The sequence below is a fragment of the Apodemus sylvaticus genome, chromosome 4, assembly GCF_947179515.1.
Source record: "Apodemus sylvaticus chromosome 4, mApoSyl1.1, whole genome shotgun sequence".
NCBI lineage: Eukaryota > Metazoa > Chordata > Mammalia > Rodentia > Muridae > Apodemus > Apodemus sylvaticus.
In genome coordinates this window covers 81670508-81684197 of record NC_067475.1, presented here as the reverse complement: position 1 = coordinate 81684197, position 13690 = coordinate 81670508, and positions in this window count along the sequence as shown.

Below are 13690 nucleotides of genomic sequence, written 5' to 3'. Positions count from 1 at the left end.
CCTCATGAATACATTTTGTATGTGCTGGAGATTAAACCCAGTGCCTCATGTGTGCTAAGCATGCATCCTACTGTTGAGCCACCTCCCAGTACCTCCAGTTAAAACTTTCACTGGGAGGCTCAAGAACTCCACTTGTCACTGAGCGTCTTTTGGAATATGCATGCTAGAACCCTGAGTATTTATTCTGTTTTGCCCCCAGATATAAGTGAGGTGAAAAAGCAACATTAACAGCATTCCATCAAAAATGCTGAACTTAGAACGACAGGATCACTCACAGCTGCAACAGTGGAAGAAAGGAAGAAAAGAGAAATGGGGAGGGAGGTCCTTTACCAATGCAAGCTTGTGTCTTTTTTGATCATTCTCCTTTTCTTTCTTCTCACCGTGACATTAGTGACCAAATGATCACCTGGTAGGCCCAAGGAATTAATGGGCCTTTTTGAAAATTTACAACTCAAACCAAAAAGAATCACTCCAAGGACCCAGTAGAATCTAACGCATTGTGTCGATGCAGGAAGGAGCCTTCGAGATAGACTTTAAGGCTGTAAAATTCTGCATGTATTTGAATAATTAAAATGTATGTGTCCCCTCCCCCCCCAGCCACCCTTTCACTCGGAGCACACTGCAGACATTAATAACGTGAAGCCAAAGTGCGCTCGCACACTTTCTCAAACAATTGCGCTATTTTGTGGACCTGCCAGCTCTTAACAAGCATGCCAGTGTGCATTGCCCTGCAGTTGTGCTCAGTTCTAGGAAGAGATAGCAGCACTTTTGTCTCCAGTGGCCATAGCTCACAGATGGGTCACTTGGCTGAGGCAGAGCTGGGCTGCACTCTGGCAGATGGATTGGAAAGTTGGCTGACTTGTCCAGAAACTTGATACCCTGACCATCTCCAGCCTTCTACACAGACTTTTCCCAGACAGACCTCACTGCCTGCCTCCCTTTCCCATGAGCACTCTCCTAGGGAAAGTCTGTTCTTAGTGTGTGGTTACTTCCACTCTGCCTCTGATGACTGTGCTTCTGCATGTCCGTCATATGTAATGGTGTCGCTGCGTCCCGGGATTCTGTAACCCCAACATTCTCAATGTTTTGGACTGCGTAATTCCTTGTTACAAGGAGCTGTCCTGTCACAATGATCAAAAATGTCTCTAGACACTGCCAAATGTCCCATGAAGGTTGAAATAATGCTGTGCTGAGAATCAATGATACAGAGTACTTTTTGAGTGAATTATTTGAATAAAATCTTAACTATTGGCATGATCCTAATCTACTAAAAAGCACCATGAAAAAATCCTCTAGAACTACAGCATTCCCAAGTGAAAGTCATTTTACTGAAAGAAATATGAAGTACAGCAGGAGTAGAGTATTTCAATTTTGAGAGATCCTAAGCTTCTGTTGCAATGTGTCTTTCTTAATCAAGCAAGATTGTTAGACTAAACTTTTGCACCATTGGTAGAAGGAAGAAACGTGCTTCCGCTGGCTGTCATCTCTCCAGCTCACCTTGCTAGAGTCGAAGGTCCTATGCTAAGTACTTAAAAACCTTTCAAGATGATGTCATTTTCACAGCACATCTTGTTGCTGATTTCCAGTAAGGTTAAACAAGTATTATTCTGTTATTTAACCCTTATCGCAACCTTTAAAATAAAAACTATTGCTCCTGTTTTAGAGATAAGAAAAGTTAAGAAGGTCACAAAACCATAACTTGTCAGAGCTGCCCATAGAACCCAGGCTTTTTGGTATATTTTGCTTTTCTTTTCCCTACATTTTGGGGAGTTTTTGTTGGTTTACTTGCTTGCTTGCTTTCTACTAAATTGAGAAAAAGCAAAGACAGGAGAAGAAATAAATTGCCACAGCTGGGGAAATTTTCAGTGGACAAAGTCCTTGCAGTTCTATGAAGAACTAAGCCTAGACCCTCAGTACCCACACAAACAGTGGGTGGGCATGGGGACCCGCCTGTAATCTCAGTGCTTAGGAGGCAGCGACACCAGCTCCTCAGTGCAAGCAGCTAGTGAGACTACACAAACCAGCAAACTCTGGTTTCAAGTGTGAGAAATGACTTAATTTACAATGTAGAGAGTAACCAAGAAAGATACCAGCCTCTCCTCTACAAGTCTACACAGCACATACAAGCCCAGAGGAGTGTGTCCACATACACACGCATTACACACACAGACACACACAGACACACACAGACACACAGACACACAGACACACACACACAGCAGAGGCTTGTTCATCATTCCAGCCAAGGAGAGAAGAGTTTGTAGAAAACAGGAAGTCTGCGCTCCACCCCTGGGCGGTGTGAGTGAAGCTTAGGCCATTGTTATAAAGGCTCCAGTGACACCGCCCGGCTGCCATGAGGAAGAACCACAAACTGTATGACGCAAGCTACAGAAATGCACTGCCTCATCTTCTGGAAGCCAAGGCTGAGGTCAAGGTATTGGCTGGGTAGGATCTTTCTGAGACTGTAGGAGAGACAGGTCTCTGGCTTCTCCCCTTAGTTTCTGGTGTTTGCTGGAAATCGTTGATGTTTCTTGGGTTGTTGAAGCATCACACTGGACTTTGCTTTCATCTTCTATGTGCCTCAGAATTTCATTTGGTAAGAATACAAGTCACATGAGCCCATCTCCTGGCCTTATTTTAATTTGACTAATTCCATGAAGTCTCTCCAAATAAAGCCATGTTCCATGATACTGAGGTTAGGCCTTTGATATGTGGGTTTGGGGAGAGATAACCCAACCTATGGAAAGAAACAACTGAGATTGAATGCTTCAGAATGACCAGTGGGACCAGTGAGATGGCCCAGCGTAAGGCACTGACTGTCGGGCCTGACCACTGAGTCCCAGGAAGCCACACAGAGGGAGCACCAGCCCCTGCAGGAGGGAGCACCAGCCCCTGAAGGAGGGAGCACCAGACCCTGCAGAAGGGAGCACCAGCCACTGCAGAAAGGAGCACCAGCCCCTGCAAGTGCTTCTTTGACTTCTACTCACGCACCATGGTGTGTTCACCACACATGAGTAAATAAGAAATGTCTAAAAAATAAAAAGTAGTGGCCAGTGCCTGCTTAGGGCCGTAGCTCGGTGGTGGAGCACTTACCTCGCCTGTGTGGAACCCTGGACTCTATACTAGGACTACACACATACATGAACTCCAAGAAGGGAGCTTTGTCTTGGTTATTTGGCCAGAGGTCTCTCCTCTGCTTCCCTTCTTCTCTGACTGAGCAGACCTACGCACCAATACTCCAGGTTCAGACACTGGAGAGACCAGCTCAGACCAGTAAGTAGCTGGTGAGCCATGACCAAGCCACCTCCAGCTCTTCAGGAGGGAAGGAGAAGTCATGGAAGCCACCGTGGGTGTCTTTTTAAGCATAAAAAGCACACGCTTGACTTTCCAAGACTGCGAATTCCATTTCTGAGCTGAGGATGTTAAAAGACAAATGTCTTTTGAGATAAACAGAGATTGGCTATTTAAAAAAAAAAAAAAACAAAGGTAATACCTTCTAAATGAAATGCTCTGAAGAACTCAAAGCATGTGTCAGTGACCCAGAAATAATTAAGACATAATTGAGATACACTGGAGTGGAGGGACAGAGTTAACTCAGACCCAGTAGACTGGAACCCAGTCACAAATGGAAGCCTCTGGAGCTTGAATCAGAAAACCTTTGGCGCCTCAGCCGGGTTCAGTAGTGCCTCCTCACAGAGTGTTTGTCCTCTCCCAGAAGCTGCAGTCTTTCTGCTCCTTCCTCTCAGGCCACTCCTTCTGCAGGAGTCCCAGAGCTCCTGACTGATAGGGTGGGTAAGCATGTCCCATCATGCCACTCTGCTCCTATCGCCACCAGCCACCCCATTTCAGTGTCGGGCTCCGAATGTACCCATTATACTCAAACCAAGCTGCAGAAGAGCGTTTCCAAAAATTTTCTACCAAAGAGAAGAGGCCTACTCTTGTCTCTTGTCTTAATAGCAAGACAGAAAGGACATGAATTTGAAACTGTCAGAAAAAAGGGCCTTCCCCACCAGCAGGGAGAATGAATGGAAGGGTAAAGAGAAAGCCTGGTCAGCTTTGAGCCCAGGTTAATCCCCCAGACACTCAGAACCATGCCTGCCTCTGGTCTTCCTGTCTGTTCTGTGAATGCCTTTTATAGCCGCTTAATAACCCTAACACTGGGAATGAGAAGGTTTGGGCTATCACTTAGAACCAATGGAATTCTGAGAAACGCACTTGGGATCGCTTCTGAGATGAAACCCTTTCCTCACGATTGAATATAACTAACTATTGCTAACTTGAGCTGAAGATGCCTACAGAGTCATGGTACTCAGAGAGCAGGGATGCCGTAAGGAGGAGGGAGACTCTGCAGCGCTCCCAGGCTATGGTTATCTGTCTCGGCCAGGTCTGCCTTAGCAGCACACTAAGCAACCTAATAACAGCATGAAAGGCAGAATGAGAAGAACCAGTTCCTGGGTGAAAACCTCAGAAACTGTCTCAGCACTTGACTCTTAATTATAGACTGAAGAAACGTCAAACGTGAAGGTGTATGCCTGTCAAAGTGTTTATCTTGCCCTTCTTACCCAGGGCTGGGCTGACGGCACAGAGCCCATGGCAATTAAGCCCTACCCAAGTATGCAGCAGGTCCCCACACGTTCCAAACTCCTCCTGAAAGGAATGTAACCACCTTCACCCAACAAACACCCTGCACAGCCTGGCGGGGCCTCTCTTCTCTCACGTTCTGCCTCTCCCTCTGCTTCCTGCCTTGCTCTAGCCAGTGGGGAGCCATTCTCTGCCTCCCACTCAGGTTACAAAGTTTCTCTTCTCCTTCCTCACCAGAGTCACGCCCTCTGCTGAGTGTCCACCCTTCAAGGATTTGCTGTTGGCTTCACCAGAAGTGATTCGGTCACTCTCCATGATTTCATCTGTCCTCATGACTCTTTGGTAGCGCTGATCTGTCCGGTCTGGCCGCCATGGTGTTACAGCAGAACTCTCTCTCTTCCTTAGCTATGTGTTCCCTACTGGCAGAAATCATCTTTTCATAAAACGCATATCACATTAACTAACAGAAACTGCAGACTATTCTCCAGGGTGTAGGATATAAGTTAAGAAGCATCGGCCTAACTCTATTAAACCATTTTCATTCAGCTTGTTCCAAAAAAAGAGTTTTGGACAACTCGCTTTTGCCATGCCGGGACTTCCAGGTGTGGTGTTGGCTTCGTTTTAATTTTTTCCTTTCATGGATTTGATCCATTTATTTATTAATTTCTTATGTCACACAGGTGCAGACTTGAATCTTCAGAGCATCAGACATTATACAGAGGCACTGAGAACACAAAAATGTCAGGACTTTCTTTTTGCCACCCCACATGATAGGGGAGACAGGTGAGTAAGCCAACCACTAAAAATATTGTATAGGGTGGCTGGAGAGATGGCTCAGTGGTTAAGAACACTGGCTGTTCTTCCAGAGGTCCTGAGTTCAATTCCCAGCTCACAACCATCTGTAATGGGATCAGATGCCCTCTTCTGGTGTGTCTGAAGAGAGTGACAGTGTATTCACATACATTAAATAAATAAACAAATAAATAAACAAACAAATAAATAAATCATATGAAGGAGAAGGAGGAGGACGAGAAGGAGAAGAAGGAGAAGGAGAGAAAGAAGAACTAGTTTAGCCTGGAATTGGTGGTGCATGGCTTTAATCCCGGCACTTGGGAGGCAGAGAGGCAGGCAGATCTTCGTGAGTTCAAGGCCTCTCACACAGAGATAACCCTGGGGGAGGAGGAATAGAAGAAAGAGAAGGAAGAAGAGGAAGAGGAGAAATGTTTGGCAGCTTCTGAGTACAATTGTTTCAGCATTATCCTTTACTGCTCTCCCAATGGAGTGCCCCCACCTCCGTGTCATGCGGAAAACAAAGAACCCCAATAGACTTTTAGTTCCTTGCTAGCTCAAGATAATATATAGCAAGCAGATGATTTTTAAATTTCTCAATTCATCATAGACTCTGATCAACAGTGAGGGCCAGATATTGAAAATGAAACAATCAGTCAAACAAGGCCATTGTTCTTCCAAAGTCAGTTAAAAGTCTGGAAGCTCGGGCTGGCAAGACAGCTCAGTTAAGAGTACACGCTGACCTTACATGGACTGGGCTGCATTCCCAACACTCACAGGGTTCCAGTTCTGGGGGACCTAACTCCTTCTTCTGATGCCCATGGGCATGCATATCATATGGTACACATACAAACATATATACATATGTGGGCACATACATACACACATATAAACAAGCAGTCATATACATAAAGATAAATAAAACCTTTAAAAATGTGTGAGTTTGGGAGCCACGGATGCCACAACTGAAAACCATTGGCAGCTGTATGTGGAGCTCCTGGGTGAGTCGGACGGACGCCTGCCTGGCCTTCTGGTGTGCAGATGCCCCAGATCGGCTATCAAGGAAAGTGCTTTCTGCAGCTAGCTTCTGTGGGTCACATCTGGGAACTCCAACTACAAAGTGGAGTAAGGTTATCAACATATCCTGGGAGCGTGCTTTTATACAAATGAGATCTATGTAAACATGTGTGGTTTCATAGAATTTTGTAAAATGGAATACAGAGAAGTGGAATGAGAGTGCAAACTCTGAGTGAGAGATGGAACGGGGGGAGGTACTCAAAGCACCTGGTGATTTGTCCCAGGAGACTTTCTCTTATGAATTTATTATGGAATAAAAATAAGTTCAATAAGTTGCTAAGTGAGAAACACCAAGGCAGTTGCCTAGCACGCGGTAAACACACAGAGCTATCATACACATCTACTCTCTACTGTTATCATCAAAGCTCATGACTAAACTCGCAAGTCAACCCTGGAATCACTAGGCCGTGATAAGACAAGTCTATAATTCTTGCACCTGGGAGGCAAAGGCAGGAGAATCACAAGTTCAAGGCCAGCCTGGGCTACACAATAAGCTTCAGGTCAGCTTGAGCTATATGGGACCCCATTTCAGAAAGAAAAAAAAAGAAATGAGAGAGGGTATAGATTTAAAATAAATTACCATGGAAACTAGAGACTGGAGGGCCATGAAGGGATTTGTTGAAAGTATTGTGCACCCAGTCATCAGACGGTGTAGGTGATCCGTGCTTACACACACTCTAGCACCTTCTCACCCTTGGTCTTATGCTCTGTGATTTCAGTTCCCTATTATAAACTTTGATCCAAAAATATGAAATATAAAATTTCCAAAAAATAAATATTTCATTAGTTTTGTTGTTCACACTATCCTAAGTATCGTGATGACATCTTGAGCTATCCTGCTATGTCCCATCTGGGACATGAATGATTTCTCTGTCTAGAGTATCCATACTGGATACACTACCCAGCTGCTACTCAGTAGTCAGTTCAGTTATCAGATCTATTATAGCAGTATCACAATGCCTGTGTTCAAAGAACACTTGAGGAGTGGACAAACACAGAACCTGTGTCACCTGCCTGACTTCACCTCACCGATTTGGCACTGTATCATATCACATTATCACAAAAAAGATCATATAGTACAGTAACACATTTTCAAAGAAAGGCTATATTCAGATAATACTTATCATAGTCTATTATAATTATTCTATTTTATTACAGCTATTATACTGTTGTTTGCTTAATATATACATTGAACTTAATCATAGTTATGTATATGTAGGAGAAAACACAGGGATTGTTACTATCTATGGTTTTAGGCAACCACTATATATATAGGATCTTAAATATATATATAATGTATAATATATATATATATATACACATATATGATCTTAAAATTTACCCCTTGCAGACAAGGGGGAGCCTCAGTCCCCCTTAAAGGTATATCAGTCTTGACAGCATACAGACTTAGAATTCAGTATCAAGCCAATTAACCTGCAAATGCTCAGAAATACAACTGAGCTAGAGGAATAGGTGGGTAACATCAGAAATGGTTCAGAGCTTTTAGGTGTGCTTTCAAATCAGTACAGTTATGAAGCTGCCTTTGCCGCTAGAAACCCTAGCATGTAAGCATCCCCACAAAATAAAATTCTGATTCCAAAGCACTTTCAAGGAAAGGACATTTTCCTTTCCAAATACTAGCTCAGAGCATCAGTCATTGCCGTGGAAGATAAATCATAGTTCATCTCTAGCATTTGTCAAAGTGCCAGAGACATCATAGACACTCAGTATTTATTAGATAAGTGAATCTAGTTTTGTTTTTTTTTTAAATGTGTGACAGTTGGTTCCAGGTAGAGATGATGGATTGAACAAGCACACCTAATTTGGCTCCCTCTAGAATACCGCTAAGACTCCAGGATGCAGTGGGGCAGCAATCAAAACTGCTGCGGAGGCTGGAGAGGATGATGAAGGACTTGATGTGTCTGAAAGCAGCAAGGGCTAAGTCAGTAACAGCAGTGCGTCTTCCGGGTATGCGGTGGAGAGGGAGAAGGCCTGGGGCTGCTAAAGAGAGAGCTGGGGTTAAGGGACGATGCAGACACAGAAAGGACTCTCATCCCCTCCCACTTCCCCAGTACTGGGAGCAAAGTCCGACCCTTCAAGCGGAAGATTGGAGACGACTTCTGCAAGAGACACAACCTGTCAAAGAGGAGGGTGCATCGCAGTGAGATAGAGTGACAGTGTGGTGAGACTAGCCAACCTGTCCTCCTAGACTCTGCTTTCCACTAGTTTACCCTTGAACATGAGCAGGCGAGGAGGATTACCAAACGGCCAAGGGGAATTCTCTAGTGTGAAGAATAATGGAAGGACCTAACTTGCTAAACAGAGAAGGTCTGTGAATGCAAAAACACATTCACTGCATCTTACTGTGATGTTTTAGATGAGGCACTTAAAATTTTCAAAAGGAACAAATAAGAGGAGCAAAAATCAGAATGGCATCAGACCTTTTCAAAACACCTTTAATCCCAGGAGACAGAGGCAAGAAGATCTCTGAGTTCAAGGCCAGCCTGGTATAGAGCAAGTTCTAAACAGAGAAAAGCTTAATAAGTCCAGGCATGGTGGTACACACCCCTTTGATCCCACCATTAAGGAGACAGAAGCATGTAGATATCTGAGTTGAAAGTCAATTTATAGATCAAGATCCAGGACAGACACGCTTAGGCAGTTGGAAAACAGAAAGCTAGTGAAGATACAATAGAACACGAGGACATGTTCCAGCTCCAGCAAGCAGCAGAACTCAGCAGCTTCATCCATGTGGCTCTGGCTTTAAAGTCTAGAATAGAAGGAATTGCTGGGATAATTGATGTTGGTTAGCTGGAGCTAAGAAATTAGTGGTGATTAAGAAGAGACCAGCACCACTGAGGTGAAATCTTCTGGGAAGTGTTTTCTGAGAGCACAAAGAAGCTGTGTCCCAGATATAGCCTCTATTGTACCTTGTGCTGCAGCTGGACTTGGTAATGTTTAAGAGTCACCCAGCTGATACTTGTTTTGAAGGTATGAAGGGGTCATGGAGCGCATCTGAGGCTTGGCACTGTGAGAGGCCAGGGAAGGCCATTGGTGAAGGTGTAGCCTCTTGTAGTTAAGAGACCAGGACTGAAGAGGTCATGCAAAGAAGTTGAGACTTGGCACCATGAAGAGAACCTATGAGAGGCTATTGGTGAAGACTAGTTACAGTGGCAGACTCCAGTGTATTGAAGATGCCAGTGCCATGGGATGATCACCAAGAACAGCAGCAGCAGTGGAGTGGATCAACCTGAGCTTAGAGTGCTACAGAGGGCAGAGCTGGAGAAGTGACCCAAGCCCTTTGGAGGAGCCCAGAAGATCAGGTGTGGATCCCACACATTGGAATAGGAAGCTGTAATGCTGAAGTTGCCTCAGAGACTCCAAATTGATTGAGATGCCAGAGCCGTGGGATATCTGCTGAGGAAAGCTGCTAACGGGGAGTGGAACCAGTCACAGAGAATTGTGCTGTAGTCAACAAAGATGAAAGGAGTTGGTTTGGGGCCTTGGTTTGGTCCAGCATTTCCTCACTATGACATTTTTGAAATCATAATATATATCCTGTGTTCTGTTATGCTGGACATATGTAATCTGCTATTTGATTTTTATTTTATAGGAAATTACAGTTAGAAGAGTGCATGAATCTCAGAAGAGACTTTGAACTTTGGACTTTTAACATTGTTGAGACTGTTACAGACTATGGAGACTTTTAAAGTTTGAGTAAATGTATTTTGTATCATGCAATGGCTAGTATGTCCCCTATGGACTAGCCTGTTTGAACAAACCTATGGGGGCCAGGGAGTGGAATGTGGTGGTTTGAATATGCTTGGCCCAGGGAGTGGCACTATTAGGAGGTGAGGCTTGTTGGAGGAAGTGTGTCACTGTGGGAGTGGGCTTTGAGACCTTCCTCCTCACTTCCTGGACATCAGTCTTCTCCTGAGTGTCTTTGGATCAAGATGGAGACCTCTCAGCCCCTTCTCCAGCACCACGCCTGCTTGGATGTTGACATGCTTCCTGACATGATAATAATTTGCTGAACCTCTGAACCTCTAAGCCAGCCCCAATTAAATATTGTACTTTATAAGATTTGCCTTAGGGGCTGGAGAGATGCCTCAGTGGTTAAGAGCACTGACTGCTCTTCTGGAAGTTCTGAGTTCAATTCCCAGCAACCACATGGTAGCTCACAACCATCTGTACAGTGCACTCATATACCAAAAAATAAAAAGTAATTCTTTAAAAACAAAAAAGAGTTGCCTTGGTCATGGTGTCTCTTCACAGCAATGGCAACCCTAAGACAAGTATCTTCCAGTTTTCTTCATATACAACCAGGCTCAAGCTTGCTCTTGAGTCTTTATAAGAGTATATGATAGGGGATTTTTTTTGTTTGTTTTTTGTGTTTTGTTTTTTGTTTTTTGTTTTTTGTTTTTTGTTTTTTGTTTTTTTGAGACAGGGTTTCTCTGTGTAGCCCTGTGTCCTAGGACTCACTTTGTAGACTAGGCTGGTCTCGAACTCAGAAATCCGCCTGCCTCTGCCTCCCAGAGTACTGAGATTACAGGTGTGCGCCACCACCGCCCAGCTGATAGTTTTTAAAGATGTATTTATTATTATATGTGTAAGTACACTGTAGCTGTCTTCAGACATCAGAAGAGGGTGTCAGATTTATTACAGATGGTTGTGAGCCATCATGTGGTTGCTGGGATTTGAACTCATGACCTTCAGAAGAGCAGCCAGTGCTCTTAGCCACTGAGCCATCTCTCCAGCCCGTATATGATAGTTCTGATCTCTCTCTCTTTGTCCTCTGTTTTTATTATGGTTGCTGTTATTGCTGTTGTTATTGTTATTGCTGTTGTTACTGTTATTGCTGTTGTTGTTGTTGCTGCTGCTGTTTGTTGCTGTGGATTGACTTACACTTTGGGCTCTACCATTGCTTGTTCTTTTTTTGAGACAACCTTTCTAGGTTGGCGAGGCTAGCCTCCAGCCTGAGTTCTTGTTGTCTCAGCCCTCTCCGTAGCTGAGAAGACATCTGTGTGGTAGTTTAGACTTTGAGTAGCTTCCAAAGCCCGTGTCCTATTCTGGGACTTTGGATATGGGATCCTGGCTGCTGAGCCAGGATTGTAGAGGAAGTCTGTGTTACAGGAAGGCGACCTCACTGGGCTGTGATTGCTGAGAAAGCATCCATGTTTTTACTTCACCTGAACCACCTCATGCCCTACCCGATCCGTATTTGTTCAATTGTCTCTTTCCAGGAAAATAACCACCTAACTAGTAGAAGCTACCCAAAGAATAAAGGTCTGACAAGAAGGGGCGGGGCAACCAGAAATGCTGCTTAAAACTCCTCCACAGATCCTCCTCAAGACGTCCCTACCCTTCCCTGACTGGGTTAGATGTGCTTGCCTTAAGCATATCTGTGCGTACCACGGCAGAGTGGAAATTACCTCTGCACCTCTCTGTGCCCTGCATAGGCCTGAAATATTTCGATTATAGAGACAAGGTCTTTATGTATATACAACCTTGGTGTCTACCACAGAATAGGAATTATACAATATTTATGAGTAAAATTCTTACAAAGCCCAAGATACACTGAAAACTACGAAATTTATGTCACTTTTTTATTTTTAAGAGCAGTTTTAGAAGCTGGAGAGATTGCTCAGCAGTTCGGAGGAGTGTGAACTGCTCTTGCAGTTCCAGCACGCAGGTGGGCTGACTCACAACAGCTTGCAGCTGGACTATGGGGTGGGGGAGGGGGAGGCCACAGGAGGGGGGAGCTCCCGCACCTCTGTCATCAGGCACTGTTCATGGGCACAAACCCTCACCCCGACACATAGACACAATCAAACATTTTCATTTAGAAAAGAGCAGTTTTATTATAGAAATATTAAGTGGAGAGGTTTCCACGCCTCGCTCTCAATTTCTCCCATTACTAATAGTTTGCATTATTGAGGTGTATTTTTTAAAAAACAAAACTGCTGCTTCTATGTTGTCACTTTAGCGTTCCCTCTTTGTGTTACACAGCCTACTGGCTTTGACAGATAGTTACATCTGTAGCACACTGAACACTTTCACTGCCAGAAAATCCTCTGTACTCTGCTCATTCATCTGCCTGCATCCTGCATCCTGCATTCCCTCCCTGCCCCATCCCTGCAAAGCACTGATTTTTTTCTTTTCTCTTCTTCTCCTCCTCCTCCTCCTCCTCCTCCTCCTCCTCCTCCTCTTCTTCTTCTTCTTCTTCTTCTTTTGAGACAGGGTTTCTTTCTCTTTCTCTGTGTAGCCCTGGCTGTCCTGGAACTCACTCTGTAGACCAGGCTGGCCTTGAACTCAGAAATCTGCCTGCCTCTGCCTCCCAAGTGCCGGGATTAAAGGTGTGCGCCACTACCTCTGGCAACTGATTTTTGTAAATTAGTTTTCAGTGGACATAGGTGGATTCCTAACACTCTTGTCCACAGGTGTCATGTGCGTTGTTAACACTTTCCCTCCCTCTGCCTGCCCTCACGCCTCTTCCCCCCTTCACTGCTCCCTTTCTTTTCCCCAAATACTCCTCTTTCTTCTATGTATCTATTCCACATCTGAGGTAAGACATGGAATTTTTTCTTTCTGAATCTGGCTTATTTCACTAACTATATCAATCCCAAGTCCACCTACATTCCCACAAATCGAATAATTTCTTTTTAATAAAACTGATGAATAAAACTCCCTTGTTGGGCCAATAAGATAGCTCAGTGGGGAAGGTGTTTGATGGATAAACCTGGTGCCAGCTGACTTCAACCCCCAGAACCCACAAAAGGTACAAGAGAAAAAAACTCCACAAAGTTGTCCTTTGACAGTCACAGAACACAGTGACATGTGTGCACCCAAACACATATCATTCACACATACAATGATGATGATGGTGATGATAATGTAAGGACTTTTAAAAAACGCATATATGTGCATGTGTTTCTTTATCCATTGTCTGTTGAAAGGCATCTAACTTGTTCCCTATCTTGACCATCGTGAATGGCCAGTTGTAAATTGGCAATAAATAGGTATGTGCAAATATCTCTGAGGTTTTCTAATCTAGATTCCTTCAGGTATAGATCCTGGATAAAACCTGATCTCCCCCCCCCCCCATGTATTCTTTATTTACATTTCAAATGATTTCCTATTTTCTGGGTCCCCACTCCCCGCAAGTCCCATAAGCCCTCTTCCCTCCCCCTGTTCCTCCATTAACTCCTTCCCACTTCCCTGTTCTGGTATTCCCCTATACTGT